Source organism: Erinaceus europaeus, chromosome 3 (assembly GCF_950295315.1).
Source record: "Erinaceus europaeus chromosome 3, mEriEur2.1, whole genome shotgun sequence".
NCBI classification, from domain to species: Eukaryota; Metazoa; Chordata; class Mammalia; order Eulipotyphla; family Erinaceidae; genus Erinaceus; species Erinaceus europaeus.
Genome location: NC_080164.1, coordinates 171690587 through 171707998, shown reverse-complemented (window position 1 = coordinate 171707998; position 17412 = coordinate 171690587).

Here is a 17412-nt window from a genome sequence, read left to right as displayed (position 1 = left end):
CAGAAAACACAACCCAACAATATGCTGTCTACAGGAAACCCATCTAACTCAACACACAAATAGACTCAAAGTGAAAGGATAGAAAACTATCATACAAGCCAATGGCCCACAAAAAAGGGCAGGGACAGCTATTCTCATATCGGACACAATAGACTTTAAAATTAAAAAAAAAATTTAAATAGGGATGGACACTACTTAATGCTCACAGTATCAGTCAATCAAGAGGACTTAACAATTATTAACATGTATGCACCTAATGAGAAGCCATCTAAAAACATCAAACATCTACTGAAAGAGCTACAGCAATATCTTAACAGCAACACAGTCATAGTAGGGGATTTCAGCACCCCACTCTCTCAACTTGAAAGATCATCCAGGCAGAAAAATCAATACATGAGGGAGCTAAATGAGGAGATAGATAAACTAGAACTATTGGACATTTTCAGAGTCATTCATCCCAAGAAACTTGAATACACATTTTACTCAAGTCCACATGGGTCATTCTCAAGGATATTCTCAAGGATATGTTAGGCCAAAAAGACACCATCAGCAAATTCAAGAGCATTGACATCATCCCAAGCATCTTCTCAGACCACAGTGGAATGAAACTAACACTTAACAATCAACAAAAGATTAGTAATAGTCCCAAATTGTGGAAGCTCAACAGTACACTACTTAACAACTGCTGGGTCAAAGAGGAAATAAAGGAATAAATCATAATGTTTTGAGAGTTCAATGAAAATGAAGACACAGCAATCAAAATATTTGGGACACAGCTAAGGCAGTACTGAGAGGGAAGTTCATAGCCCTACAAGCACACATTAGGAAACAAGAAAAATCACAAATAAACAGACTGATTGTACATCTTAACGACCTAGAAGAAGAAACACAGAGAAACACTAAAGCAACCAGAAGGACAGAAATAATTAAAGTCAGGGCAGAAATAAATAACATTGTAAATAAGAAAACCATACAAAAGATCAACGAAAGTAAAAGCTGGTCTCAGAAAGAGTGGACAAAATCGACAAACTTTTAACCAGACTCACAAAAAAAGGGAGTAGACCCAAATAAATCAGATAATAAATGAAGGAGGAAATATCACAACAGACACCATAGAAATTCAGCACATCATGCGAGGCTTCTATGAACAACTATATGCCACCAAGCTAGAGAACCTGGAAAAAATAGATGGTTTCCTAGATACCTATGAACTTCCAAAATTAAATAAAGAGTAACTAGATAACATGAACAGACCCATCACAGCTAATGAAATTGAAACTGTTATTTAAAACCTTCCCCAAAATTAAAGTCTTGCACCAGATGGTTTTACAAATGAATTCTACAAAACCTTCAAAGAAGAACTAATACCTCTACTTTTAAAAGTCTTCCAGAAGATTGAAGACACTGGAATACTACTCCCTTCCATCTTCTATGAAGCCAACATCACTTTTATGCCAAAAGCAGACAGGGACACAACCAAAAAAGAAAATTATAGACCAATATCTCTGATGAATAAAGATGCTAAAATATTGAACAAAATTCTATCCAGCCAGGTACAGCAGTATATTAAAAAGATTATTCATTATGACCAAGTGGGGTTTATCCCAGGGATGCAAGGTTGGTTTAATATACATACATCAATCAACATGATGCACCACATCAACAAAAGCAAGACCAAAACCCACATGGTCATATCAATAGATGCAAAGAAAGACTTTGACAAAATACAACATCCTTTTATGATCAAAACACTACAAAAAATGGGAATAGATGGAAAATTCCTCAAGATAGTGGAGTCTATATATAGCAAAACTATAGTCAACATCATAGTCATAAGGGAAACATTTCCCTTATGATCAGGTACCAGACAGGGCTGCCCACCATCACCATTACTGTTCAACATAGTGTTGGATGTTCTTGCCATAGCAATTAAGCAGGAGCAAGGAATTAAAGGGATACAGATGGGAAGAGAATAAGTTAAAGTCTCCCTATTTGCAGATGATATGATAGAATACATAGAAAAACCTAAGGAATCCAGCAAGAAGCTTTTGGAAATCATCAGGCAATACAGTAAGGTGTCAGGCTACAAAATTAACATTCAAAAGTCAGTGGCATCCCTCTATGCAAACACTATGTTAGAAGAAGTTGAAATCCAGAAATTAATTCCTTTTACTACAGCAACAAAAACAATAAAATATCTAGGAATAAACCTAACCAAAGAAGTGAAAGACTTGTATACTGAAAATTATGAGTCACTACTCAAGGAAATTGAAAAAGATACAAAGAAATGGAAAGATATTCCATGTTCGTAGATTGGGAGAATTAACATCATAAAAATGAATATACTACCCAGAGCCATCTACAAATGTAATGTTATCCCCATCAAGATCTCATCCACATTTTTAGGAAAATAGAACAAATGCTACAAGTGTTTATTTGGAACCAGAAAAGACCTAGAATTGCCAAAACAATCTTGAGAAGAAAGAATAGAAATGGAAGCATCACACTCCCAGATCTCAAAATGTATTATAGGGCCACTGTAATCAAAACTGCTTGGTCCTGGAACATGAATAGACACACTGAGCAGTGGAATAGAATTGAGAGCCCAGAAGTAAGCCTCCACACCTCTGGACATCTAATCTTTGATAAAGATGCCCAGACTATTAAATGGGGAGGGGGAGTTTCTTCAACAAATGGTGTTGGAAAACATGGGTTGAAACATGAAGAAGAATGAAACTGAACCACTATGTTTCACCAAATACAAAAGTAAATGCCAAGTGTATCAAAGTCTTGGTTTTTAGACCAGAAACTATCAGATACTTAGAGGAAAATATTGGTAGAACTCTTTTCCACATCAATTTTAAAGACATCTTCAATGAAACAAATCCAATTACAAAGAACACTAAGGCAAGCATAAACCTATGGGACTACATCAAATTAAAAAGCTTCTGCACAGCAAAGAAACCGCTTCTCAGGTGTCCAACAACAGATGAGTGGCTGAGCAAGTTGTGGTATATATACACAATAGAATACTACTCAGCTATAAAAAAGGTGACTTCACCATGTTCTGCCTATCTTGAATGGACATTGAAATATTTATGTTAAGTGAAATAAGTCAGAAACAGAAAGATGAATATGGAATGATCTCCCTCTCAGGCAGAAGTTGAAAAACAAGATCAGAAGAGAAAACACAAGTAGAACCTGAACTGGAATTGGCGTATTGCACCAAAGTAAAAGACTCTGGGGTTGTTGAGGGGCAGAGGGAGAGACTACAGGTCCAAAAATGATGACAGAGGACCTAGTGGGCATTGTATTGTTATATGGAAAACTGGGAAATGTTATGTATGTACAAACTATTGTACTTACTATTGAATGTAAAAACTAATTCCCCAATAAAAATTAAAGAAAAAAATAATAAATAAAATTAAGAAAAAAATTACATAAATAGGATTAAGGCAGTAGGGCACTTGATAGATCAAACATGTTGAGGTGCACAGTGCCCAGGGTTCAAGTTTCAGATTCCCTACCTGCAAAGGAGAAACTTCACAAGCAATAGAACTATATTCCAGGTGTCTCTCTTTCTTTCTCTATCTCTATAAGTAAATAAATAAAATAAATGGCCATCATGAGATCCGGGGGAGGGGGGAACCCATAATGTAGGGATAACCTTGGTAGAAAAAACAGGGGTTAGGTAATCAAGGGTAAATTGCTATTTTTTGGAATTTTTGAGAATTCAGTGTATATCAGATATTTTCAGAGATTTATTCCTAACTGGATAGCACATTTTAAACCCTGACACACTCATGATGTCTCCAGAGTCAATGATTTAAAATATTACATCAAGACCAGGAAAACACTTTGGCCTGTTATGTCATCAGCTTACATGCTTAAGGCCTCAGAGGTCACAAGTTCAATCCCCAGCAACACAAATGTGACACAGATATGAATCAGATTTCTGATATTTAAAGGCTCATTATCTAGTTAGAGCTGAGAAGTGCTCTAGTCTCTTCCTTTTCTTTCCATCAGTCTCTGGCAATAAGTTTATAAAATAAATCATTTATAAATAAGATAGTAAAGGAGCCAGACTTTGGTTCTCTGTTAAAGTTCACATGTCCCCTGATTGTAGGAGGGAAGCTTCATGAGTGGTGAAGCAATGATGCAGGCATGTCTGCTTCCCTCTATCTCTATATACACCTCTCAAATTTTCTCTATGTCTATAAAAATAAATAGAAAACTTAAGTCACTTGGATATAGAAGTAGAGCATGCATACATAAACACGTAAACATTTACAGACAAAGGAAGAAAAGGGATCAGCAGGGGCCAAATGGTGGCTCACCTGGCTGAGTTCACATGTGACCATGTGCAAGGACCCAGGCTGAAACCCTCAGTCCCCACCTGCAGGGGAAAGGCTTTGCTAGTGGTGAAGCAGGGCTGCAGGTGTCTTTCTGTCTCCATCCCTCTCTACCACACCCTTCCCTCTCGGTTTCTGGCTGTCTCTATCCAATAAATAAAGATAATAATAATGATGATGATGATGATGATAAGAAGAAGAAGGAGAAGAAGAAAGTGAACCAGAAGAGAGTTGTAGCACACACGAGGGTCAAGGTTTGATGTCTAGGAAACCACATAGAAGCACTATGGAAGGGGAGGGAGGTGGAGAGAAGTGCTTCTGTGGTATCTCTCCTCTGTTTTTCTCTTGCTCTCTGTCTTGCATCCTCTATCTGGAAGAAAGAGTCGCCTGAGAGTGGTAGAATCAGACAGGCACAAAGCTACATCAGAGACTTATCTAAAATACCATTAAATAAATATGCATAAGATTCCCTGTAAAAATAAAAAGCAAAATAATTGTGAGGCTTCTTTCCTTCCTTATATTAAATTTAAAATATTATTATCTAAGGGGGGGCAGGCAGTAGTGCAGAGGGTTAAGTGTGTGTGGTGCAAAGTGCAAGGACTGGCGTAAGGATCCCTGTTGGAGCCACTGGCTCCCCACCTGCAGGGCAGTTGCTTCACAAGCGGTGGTGAAGCAGGTCTGCAGGTGTCTATCTTTCTCTTCTCTTCTCTGTATTCTCCTCCTCTCTTGATTTCTCTCTGTCCTATACAACAACAATGGCCACAATAACAACAACAACAAGGGCAACAAAAATAGAAAAAAATGCCCTTCAGGAGCACTGGATTCGTAGTTCAGGCACGGAGCCCAGCAATAACCCTAGAGGCAAATATATATATATATTCTTTATTTGATATGGAAAAAGAGAAGTTGAAAGGGGAGAAAGAAAGATGGAAAGGAGAAAGAGAGACACCTGTAGGACTGCTTTTCTTATTCCCCACAGATGGGAACTGAAAGCTTGAACCCCAGATCCTTGTGAATGATTACGACTACAATGAACCAGGTGTGATACCTCCTGGCCCCTTTCATTTTGCTTTCTTTTCCCCCTCCTTTCTTCCCTATACAGTCCATTTTTGTTCACATCACCAAAGAATTAAATGAATTTTTAAAAGCTTTAGTTTATTTATTACATATGAGAGAGAGAGAGAGAGAGAGAGGGAGAGAAAGAGAGAGAGAGTATCAAACCAAGTACACAAATGTACTCTAACAATCAAGCTATTTCTCACTTATGGGTGGTTTATTTGTTTGTTTTATTTTTTTACAACTATACCTTAAAAGTAAATCCATGGGGTTGGGCAGTAGTTCATCCAGTTGAACATTTTTTACCACATTCAAGGACCGGGGTTCAAGCCCCTAGTCCACACGTACGGGTTGTGGGTGGGGAGCATTCACAAGTCCTGAAGCAGCGTTGCTGATGTCTCTTTTCCTCTCTCTATCTTTACCTGCCCCTTCCCTTCCCTTCCCAATTTATCTCTGTCCTATCAAGTAATGAAAGAGAGAAAAGGGAGATGGAGGGAATGGCAGCAAGAGGAGGTGGATTCACTGCACAGACACTGAACTCCAATGATAACTCTATCGGCAATAATGGCAACAGTTCTTCTTCTAGCGTTTGCCCTTTTTCCGTAGCCAGTCAACAGCATCAGGTTGAGCCTGATGTAAAGTTTCGAGACCTCCTTTGAATCTGGAGAGGTGGCAGTCGTTGACTATGTGGGTCATAGTCTGTCTGTAGCCGCAGGGGCAGTTCGGGTCGTCTCTGGCTCCCCAGCGATGGAACATAGCGGCGCACCAGCCATGGCCTGTTCCATAGCGATTGAGGAGGGCCCAATCATAACGTGCTAGGTCAAAGCCGGGTTGATGCTTGCAGGGGTCTGTGACGAGGTGTTTGTTCTTGACCTCAGCTGACTGCCAACTCTGTTTCCAAGAGTCTGGAACAGAGAAGTTCAGTGTAGGCGTAGGGGACCAGATTGGGTGACGAGACGTCAAGCGTTGGACAGGGTGGGCGAAGATATCCGCGTATATTGGCAGGTCCGGTCAAGCGTAGACGTGGGAAATGAACTTAGATGATGCCGCATCCCGACGAATATCTGGTGGGGCGATGTTGCTAAGAACTGGCAGCCATGGAACCGGGGTGGAACGGATGGTTCCAGAAATTATCCTGGCAACAGTAATAAAGCAAATCACTGGGTTCCATAATTTCATTTGGGGGAAAGCTCACACAGATTAATAATGATAGAATTGCTTTTCACATCCAAACTTCATGAATCTGTTACAGAGTATTCTTTTCAAGATAAGTCATTTCAAAATGCATAAGTTGCTTTGGCTGTTGGCCTTGCCAAAAGGCATATATGACAGAGATACAGGATAAGGAAACCACATACAATAGTGATGCTGCATTCTAATGCAGGGGATATTTCCTCTCTTCCAAAATTATGGACCTGGTAGTGGCACACCTGGTTAAGTGCATACACTATGGTGTGCAAGGATTGGTTGTGGTCCTGAGGAGGACTCTGGTTCTCAATCAGACCAAGTCAGCTGACCTGCTAGGTTGAGCTCCAGGGGATGGGGCTGAAAGGGTCAAATCAAAGGCAGCAGGGGTGAGTAAGTGCTAGGGGTTCTTTCCCTGTGGACTGTGGCAAGAGAGGAAGTCAAGGATCACCCCAGGATGCTATTTGCCTATGAATAGCACATGTACTGCATGGCAAGCAAGAGTTTTTATAGGTTGGGGTAGGGGGAGAACAGGGCCACTCTGGCCTAGCCTTATATGGTCAGGAATGTTAAGGGATACCTTACATGGCCAAGACAGCAGGGGATAGAGAGATAATGAGGGTCTTCCCAGTAATAGTTGGGTAAGTGATCAAGCTAGTTTGGAGAATGAGGAAGCAAAAACTGCCAGCTAGTACAGGATGTGGGCCCTTGTATGTAGGAGATTCATGGGGGCTGGGACCTGTTCGGCAGGTTCCCTCTTGCTCAGTCCATAGAGGTGAAAAGCCCCTGGGGAGATTGGCAGAAGGCCTTTACCTCTCAGGCATCTAGGGGTCCCCCCTGGATGGCCCACTCTATGCTGGACCTTGGTTTATGCAAGGCCCCACAAGGATCCAGATTCAAACCTACAGTCCCAATGTGTAGAGCAGGGGGGAAGCTTCAGGAGTAGGAAAATAGTGCTGCAACTTATTCTCTCTCTCTCTCTCTCTCTCCCTCTCTACTTCTCTACTTCTCTCTCTTCCCCTAGCTTCCTACTCCCTCTTTCTCTCTGTCCCTATACAAAATACATAATTAAAATATTTTGTCACTGCAATTCTTAATTTTCTTTTTGGAAAATATGTACATTTGAGAATGTTAAAATCAATTTTTTTTTCTGTATCTGCATGTTGAGAAGCTAATTCAGCAGTTTTCCTTTAAGTTTTTTTTCCCCAGTTGCTGATGGGCAATTAACAATGCTAAGCCTGCTGAGTAATTGAGACATTTTCTAAATTATATGCATCTCTAAAAGAGACGCATTCCACTTAACCTTGGCATTTGTTCTAAATTACAGGAACCTACCATAGTATATTATCTAAGATTTTAAAATCAGCTTTACTTTAGTCTCTAATTCTCATATCAAGGTTATTAGATTTCCCTTTTAAATCATATTATAACTATATACAATAGATTTGAGACATGAAGGAAACCTGTCATACAATGGTGGCACTGAGCACTCTTAAGATCCAAGCATATTAAAAAACGGTGACGGGTAAAATTGGTAAGCAGGTAAACCCCTTGTCCTAAAAGTCAGATAACCCTGTGGTCTCTCTCACAAGTCTGAATTGTCTATAGAATCAGGCTGAGGCTGAACTACAGCCGCACTGCTAACTTCCTCAGAGTCCAGCCCTACTCTACTCCATTCATCCTGTCTTTATCTGAGTACACTACACATGCAAGAATGTTTGGTTCCGGTTTGATTCTGTAGACTCTAACCTCTAACAGATGATGGACCATAATCATTAACAGGACTATTAACATTGCTTTAAAGACAATTTTACAGACATTCCACATTGATATTTCCCTAAATCCTCACCAAAGTTTTGTAAGATGACTAATCAACCAGTCCTTTCAGTCATTTTTCTGATTTATTTTATTTTTCTTAATTTTATTTACTTTTTATTGGATAGAGACAGAGAGCCATTGAGAAGGGAGGGGGAGGTAGAAAGGGAGAGATACATAGAGACACCTGTAGCCCTATTTCACCACTTGTGAAGCTTCCCCCCTCCAGGTGGGGAGCAGGGGCTTGAACCTGGGTCCTTGAGCATTGTTGTGTGTGTGTGTGTGTGCGTGTGTGTGTGTGTGTGTGCACGCACGCGCTTAACCATAAATCTTTGATTTCATAAGCAATATACTCAAGGCTATAAGGCTATGAACTTGCTTATGAAATCAAAGATTTTTAATATGTTTGCATAAGGAATCATACTTTTCTTTTTTCTTCTCTTTTTTCTCTCTCTTTTCTATATTTTTATTATTATTATTATTTTAATTTCTTAATTGTAGGATTGATGGTTTACAGTTGACAGTAAAACACAATAGTTTGTACATGCATAACATTTCCCAGTTTTCCACATAACAATTCAACCCCCACTAGGTCCTCCTCTGCCATCATGTTCCACGATGTGAACACTCTTCCCAAGCCCAGAGTCTTTTACTTTGGTGCAATACACCAGCTCCAGTCCATGTCCTGGGTCGTATTTTCCCTTCTGATGCTGTTTTTCAATTTCTGTCTATGAGTGAGATCATCCCATATTCATCCTTCTGTTTCTGATTTATCTTATTTAACATAATTTCTTCATGCTCCATCCAAGATGGGGTGAAGAAGGTGAATTCACCATTTTAATAGCTGAACAGTATTTCAATGTGTATAAATATATTTATCTATTTATTTATTTAGCCATCAGGGTTATCTCTGGGGCTTGATGCCTGTATGACAAATCTGCTCTTCATAGTGACATTTATTTTCTTAATTTCTTTTTTATGTTGATAAGACAGAGAGGAATTGAGAGAGGAGGAGATGATAAAGATGGAGAGATGGAAAGAGAGAGAGAGAGAGAAAAAGAGAGAGAGGGAGAAGGAGAGGGAGAAGAGAGAAAGGGAGAGCATTTGCTTCACACCTCATGAAGCTTCTTCCCTTCCCTACAGATGAGGTCCGGAGCTTGAGCCTAGGTCGTGTGCATAGTAATGTGTGTGCTCAACGAGCCGCACCACTGCCCGACCCCTCTATTGACTTTGGAAACACTGAAGTACATTGGACTATTATATCACCAACCGCTTGCTCTTTAAATAACCACTAACATAATATAACATTTATCATGAACAGTACTAAGGACTTGGCATCGATTTCATTTTCATTTAATTTAAATATCATTTTGATTTAGCTAATGTTCTCACTTAACAGGTGAGGAAATGAAGATTGAGTGACTAATCTGTTAGAGTTCAGGGACATGGCCGCAAAGCTATAGCAACCTTCGTATTAACTGATGCTTGGTCCCTAATCATACAAATATGTTAAGGTGATATTCTAAGGAGTAATGTGATGCAGTACAGAATGGAAACAATCATAACGGAATTGTGCTTTCATTTTCAGCGTTTACAGTGTCTTTTAAATGACTGCTAGTAGGGTGTTGCAACCCAGAAAATAATCCCTACAAAGGATGGACCAAACCAGGGACCTCAGAGATGGTTCCTGGCCAGCAGGGGGCAGCATTGCAGTTGCAAGAGGAATAGGCAGAAAGTTGGTGAAATATCCAAGATGAAAGGGAAGGGAGGCCCTCATCTTTATGTTCTGAAGCACAATGGCATCAATTCATCCAAAGATGATCAAGTAAAAATCTGACACTTTCAACTCAGTGTTCCAATAATTCCACTTCATGTTATACCATTTTGTTCTTAAAGTCTAATCCATTTATCTGATTCATTTCTTTTTTTTTTTAAATATTTATGTATTTATTCCCTTTTGTTGCCCTTATTATTTTATTGTTGTGGTCATTATCGTTGTTGGGTAGGACAGAGAGAAATGGAGAGAGGAGGGGAAGGCAGAGAGGGGGAGAGAAAGACAGACACCTGCAGACCTGCTTCACCACCTGTGAAACGATTCCTGTGCAGGTGGGGAGCTCAGGGCTCAAAGGAGAATCCTCATGCTGGTCCTTGAGCTTTGCGCCATGTGCGCTTAACCCGAGCTACCACCCGACTCCCTCATTTCTTTATTTTTAAAACATGTTATTTATTTATTTTAGTGAAATTATATAGATGGTAGGTAGGTAGGTAGGTAGGTAGGTAGGTAGATAGATAGATAGATAGATAGATAGATAGATAGATAGATAGATAGATAATCATGCCAGAGCACAGCTCAGCGCTGGTTTATGTTATACCTGGGACTGAATCTGGAATCTATATCTAAAATAGACTTCCTAGCTTCTTCCCACACAAAGACCCTTGGGTCCATCTGCTCCATTCTTACCTTTAGGTTCCTGTTATTAAATAATTTGTCCTGCCTTATATCTTACCACCTTTCAGCCACCAAGTTGCAGAGACTACCATGACAGCATGCTAACTTCCCTGGGCAGATGACCTCACTAATGTGTCCTGGAACTTCATCTCTCCAAAGCCCTACCACACTAGATGAGGACAGAAATGGGCTGGGGGGTATGGATTCACCTGACAACATCATGTTCCATGAAGAAGCAATTACAAAAGCTAGATTGTCCACCTTCTGCACCCCATAAAGAATTTCGGTCCATACTCCCAGAAGGTTAAAAAACAAAAACAAAAACAGGAGTTGGGTGGTAGCGCAGCAGGTTAAGTGCGGCTGGTGCAAAGCGCAAGGATAGGTGTAAGGATCCTGGTTCGAGCCCCCAGCTCCCCATCTGCAGTGAAGTCACTTCACAAGTGGTGAAGCAGGTCTGCAGGTGTCTCTCTTTCTCTCCCCCTCTGTCTTCCCCTCCTCTCTTCATTTCTCTCTGACCTATCCAAGGACAACAACAATAACTACAACAACAAAGGGCAACAAAAGGGAATAAATACATAAAATATTAAAAAAAACAAAACCACGGAACTTTTCCAATGGAGGGGGTAGGATACAGACATCTTGTGGAGGAAATTGTATAAAATTATAGCCCGTTATCCTACAATCTTTTTTGTTATTATTAAATCTCTAATAAAAATTAAATTCTTCTGAATACAAATTATGCTGGCTCAGGAGGGTGACCATTGTAGGAGCAACTTCATAATGCTCCTCCATCACGATAAAGCAACAACAACAAGAAAATACTAGAACTCTCTCTAAATTGTCTCCCCTGATCTACTATACTCTTCTATTCTTGTTTATTCTACTATTTCCTTCTAGTCCATTCCTTTTAAAACCCGTGATTACTTGTTCCAACATCATCCCTGAGAAATAAAGCAAAGGCCCCTACAAAAATGATGGAGTTAATTTTTACCCCTAAGGAGCTTTCCAGGTGGCCAACTTTTATTCATATAAGATTACAAAACAAATAAACAAAAAAAAAACACAACTTCAATAATAAGCAACATTTTCCAGTTTGTAAATTAGCATGTGCTATAATTTGAGCACTCCTGATTCAAAAACCAGAGTTGGTTACCCATGTCCACAGAATATTAGGCAAGTCTATTCAGATTTTATGCTAGGAACTTGGTGATAGTAAAGATAATAATAAGGCTAATAAGATAGCTTCAAGATATATTTCCAATGAAACATGAAAAGTATGAAAGTATTTTTTTACTAGGTTGGGGATAATTGCAGCAAAGGTCCAAGGTGTATAATTTCAAGTTCACTATTTCCCTGAAGGTGACAATCCATCACCACCAGGTTTTTTATGGACCATATGTTTTTGCAATCCTTTCATTCTAAAAATGCAGTGATTCAAGTTAGCTACAGTGAATGGGATGAAAACATCGTTTTATATGCAGCTTTCTGAGCCTATATTTTCCTGAAATATTTATTCTCTCTCCTTTGATAAAGATTTGAAAAGTCTCCTAGTTTTGCGAGCCCATCACTTAACATATATAGTTCTATATGAATTGACTAGAGAAACACGGTACTCTCAACTTCTATGCTTACTTTCAGGGAATAATTTCAATGTGGACTAAGGACTACCCATTATTTTTGCTTTATTGAATTATTTAATCATGTTTGATAGAGACAGAAAGAAATCAATGAAGAAGGGGTGAATAGAGAGGAATATATATAGAGAGAGATATCCACACACTGCTTCACCACTCCTGGAGATTTCCCTTTGCAGCTGGAAACCAGGGACCTGAACCCAAGTCCTTGCACATGATGATGTATGCACTTAACTGTGTGTGCCAGGGCCTAGCCCCTATTTGCTTTGTTTCTATAGCTACTCTTAAAACAAACAAAAAACAAAAACAAAAACAAAAAAACGTTGTGTATGCTACTTAAATTAACAGTCTTTTAAAAAAGTTATTTACCTGTTGATGAATAAGAGGGGAGGTGGGTGAGCCATTATATCAGAATACATGGTGCTGGGGGCTAGACTCAGGATCTTACTTGTGCATGTCCTCCCCTCTATCATTGGGTCACCAACCTGATCACAAATGGGGTGCTTTTGAAATTCCCGTTTCTGGGAGTCGGGAGGTGGTGAGGAGGTTATGGCGCATGTGGTGCAAAGCGCAAGAACCAGCATAGGGATCTGGGTTCGAGCCCCTAGCTCCCCACCTGCAGGGGCCTCGCTTCACAGGAGGTGAAACAGGCCTGCAGGTGTCTATCTTTCTCTCCCCTTCTCTGTCTTCCCCTCTTTTCTCCATTTCTCTCTGTCCTGTCCAACAACAGCAACATCAATAACCCCAACAATGTTAAACAACAAGGGCAACAAAAGGGAAAATAAATAAATAATTTTTTTAAATGCCCATTTCTGGGTTCTACCTCATTCCCAAGTGCCTAGTCTTCAGACTTAGTGCCCAACATCTGCAACAATTTTTTTCTTTTTCTTTTTAAATTATTATTTATTTTCCCTTTTTGTTGCCCTTGTTTTATTGTTGTTGTTGTTATTATTGTTGTTGTTGTTGATTCCGTTGCTGGACAGGACAGAGAGAAATGGAGGGAGGAGGGGAAGACAGAGAAGGGGAGGGAAAGATAGACACCTGCAGACCTGCTTCACTGCCTGTGAAGCCACTCTCCTGCAGGTGGGGAGCCGGGGGCTCGAGACAGGATGCTTATGCCAATTCTTGTGCTTTGCACCACCTGCACCTGATCCCCTTATTTTTTTTCTTTTAACCAGAGCATTGATCATTTCTGGTTTATGGTGGTGCTTAATCACAGGGATTTAACTTGGAATTTGGGAGTTTCAGGCATGAGAGAATGTCTTTGCATAACCATTATGCTATGTACCACTGCCATCTGCACCATCTGCAAATATCTTCCTCAGTGAATCTGCCTCCATAGATCTCTGCAATCCACTGGGAAAGTGAATGTCTTTTCTTTATTTATTTTTGATAGGTTTCCAGTCTTCATTGCTCTAGGCTGACTTTACCTGATACAAAGAGCAAGAGAGAGAAGAGGAATGAAACTACATGACAGAACTCTCTTCAGTGTGCTGGGGGCCAAGTGGGTTGTGCACATGGCAAAGCAGGACATGGAATAGTATCTTACTTAATGGTGTTCTGCTTTTGCCTTAACCAGCCCGAAAGTGTTTACTAAGCACTCTCTTCCTAAAATCTCACGTAAAGTAATCACATGAGTGGAAAAGAGGTTCAGGTGCATTTTATGGGGTAGGTCACTGGGCCAGTGAGTATTTCCTTTAATCCCAGAAAGAAGAGAGAAAGTAAGGCTAACAGTGGATGAATACAAGGTTCCAGTTAGTGTCCTGTTTTGATTGTGCAAGCTTGGCAATAATCCAAGGTGACAAGCTACAGCTATTCTGACACTAGAAAAAGGAATTGTCATGTAATGTTGCATTCTACATCAGCGAATTCCTTGGGAATGTTTTTGTTTGTTTGTTTTGTATCTTAATTTCTATTTCAAGGAATTGCAAGAAACTACACTGAGGGAGTCCCACTCTTATGGACCAGCTATGTTCCCATAGATCACCTCATTTAATCTGTACCACACTCAAAACAATGATTATCTTATCAAAATAAATAAAAGACAATGGAAGGTAAGCAATCTACTCCAAGTCAATCAATCTTAGTACTTGGGTTTGAACCCTATCACAGCCAAGTAGAAATAGTTTATCATTTGTTTTATAAAGATAAAAAAGAACATTCATTCATTGATGGATTGCATATCCAATTTACTAAAGGATTCAGTACAGCTCAAAAATAAGATTGTGCAGATAATAGAAAGACAGGCAAACTCTTATAGATAGCATCATGCTTTCATTTGCTCTTTATTTACTATCATCTACTCAAGAGATTGCATGTTCAGGTCTGGACAGATTAATAAATGCATAGTTTATGGAAACATCGAATAAAGAAAATACAGACGTGAATGCTTCTTATGCGGGTAATCAGCTCTACTACTAATAAAATATATTCACTGAATTTAGAGATTTCATTGAAAAACATATTTAATCACAGATATATAAGCAAAATTAGAATGGCATACTTTTATCTTTTTTACTGCTATGCCATATTGCTAACAACAATGGCCAAAGAGCTCTCTTCTGTGCATTTATTTACCGCTTAATGTAAAGAACTATGAAATTGCACCTAGGCCACATAGGAATATGACAGAAATTCTATAACATCTTACAACAGTCTCAGTTCCACCTGGTCACAGGGCATATCCACTCCTTGAAGAGTCAGTGCCTTGTTTTGAGTACCACACATTGAGGACTCAGTCAGAACATAACTCTTAGTTAATTTTGATTTTAATGGCTTTATTGGGAGCTTAAAGATTTACAATAAAGTTGTTGACACATGAGTAAAATGTAGCATACCACTATGCCAAATATCTGCAAAACACTCTCACCCCTAACTTAGGTCCTTTTCTTCAATCCTCTCCTCTCCCCCCCACAACCCCCACCTTCCCCTTCCTCTCCTACCCCGGAGTCCTTTGCTTTATAGTGCAATATGCCATACCCAGCTTAGATTTTACTTTTTTTTTCCTCTTTCTCTTTCTCTTCCTGTTTCTTTCTTTTTTATTTTTTATATGTACTTATTCCCTTTTGTTGCCCTTGTTGTTTTGTTGTAGTTATTATTGTTGTTATTGATGTCATTGTTGGATAGGACAGAGAGAAATGGAGAGAGGAGGGGAAGACAGAGAGGGGGAGAGAAAGATAGACACCTGCAGACCTGCTTCACCTCCTGTGAAGCAACTCCCCTGCAGGTGGGGAGCCAGGGGCTATTTTGTTATTCCCCTTTCCCTCTCAATTTCTGCCTGTCTCTATTCAATAAATCAATAAAGATTTAAATAAATAAATAAATAAATAAATAAATTTCTGTCCAGAATCTATGAATTAAGATGAGGTCAAAGTAGACTACAATGGACACTACATTACATATTACTCATCTCTAATAGAATGACAGGAGATCAGGGAGATAGTTCATTGGCTCAGCACACCAATTGTTTGCATAAGGCCTTGTGTTTGATCCTTATAACTGAATATGACAAAGTGCTTTGCTTTGTCCTTGTTCTCCCAGCCTTCTTTCATAAAAATGAATTAATGCAATTGATATGAAAAAAAGAATAAATTTTAAAAAGAAGAGACATAAGTCATAGAGAATAAAGAAGTACATGAGAAGACAGAGGCAGAGATTGGAAGGGTATATTTACAAACTGAAGACCACCCAGGATTTCCTGCCAGGATTGGAATTGAAACTTGAAGAGGAAAGACTGTGCTTGAAGCTCCCAAAGACAGTAGGATTCTGCCAACACCTTGACTATGGGTTTCCAGCCCTAACAACAGCGTGACAACAAAATCGTTGCTTTGACTTCCTGAGACTGTGTCATAGCAGGCCCAGTTATATAAAAAAATTCTCCAAAGATGCATTCAACCTTGATAAAAAGAGTCATTAGAAAGAGAAATCAAGTTTCTGGGTTCATATTAGGGCATATATGTTTAGAGAAAGGCACGATAACATTCACTTCCATTTGCCTTGAGCTTATTTCTCAAAAATCACAGATCATTATTTCTTTGCCTCTTCTGCTTCTGGTTATTCTTTGGCTCACAAAACATAACTTACACTGTGGAGTTCCTCAGTTCTTCCATCTTCAATAATTTATGCCTTATACATGTATTTTCCTAGAAATATACAAAATGATACTAGATAAAACACACGCACATACACACACACTGTACGTGGCTTGCTAGCCTCTTATTACCTGAGTCATGTTCAAGTTCATTTAAATATTTTAATGACAATATAATCTCTGTATCAATATGGTAATGCATAAAATAACAAAATTTAAACTCTGCAAAGCTAATCATTTTAAAACCTACCCTATGCATAAAGGCAGCATTTCAAACATCACAAATGAAAAAGTTCTCCATTGTTCAGTACATTATACCATTATCAGTCCAGGCATCTTTCCACAACTCTAAGAATACATTTAATAAGAGTCAGTAGCATTAAAACTTAAATAACCAGCAGGAACTGCCCCCACTTGGGAAAAAAAAGGGGGGGAAGGAAGGAAGGAGGCAGGAATTGGCCCCACTTAGAGGGGAAAAAAAAGAGGAAGGAAGGAAGGAAAGAAAGAATGAGAGAGGAAGGAATAAGAGAGAAGAAGCAGCAATGAGGGAAAGTAAGTAAAGAGAAAGGTAGGTAGAAAGGGAGAAACTGAGGCAGGAAGGACAAAAATGATGAATAAAGGAGAGAAAGAGGGCGGAGGAGGTAGCATAATGACTGCAAACAGGCTCTCATGGCTGAATTCCTGCACCACTATAAGCCAGAGCTAAGCAGTGCTGTGGTTAAAAAAAAAAAAAAAGTGGAGGGAGCAATGGAAGGGTGGGGGGCAGGTGGTGGCACACCGGATTGAGCACACACATTACAATGCCCAGTTTCAAGACCCCGATTCCCACCA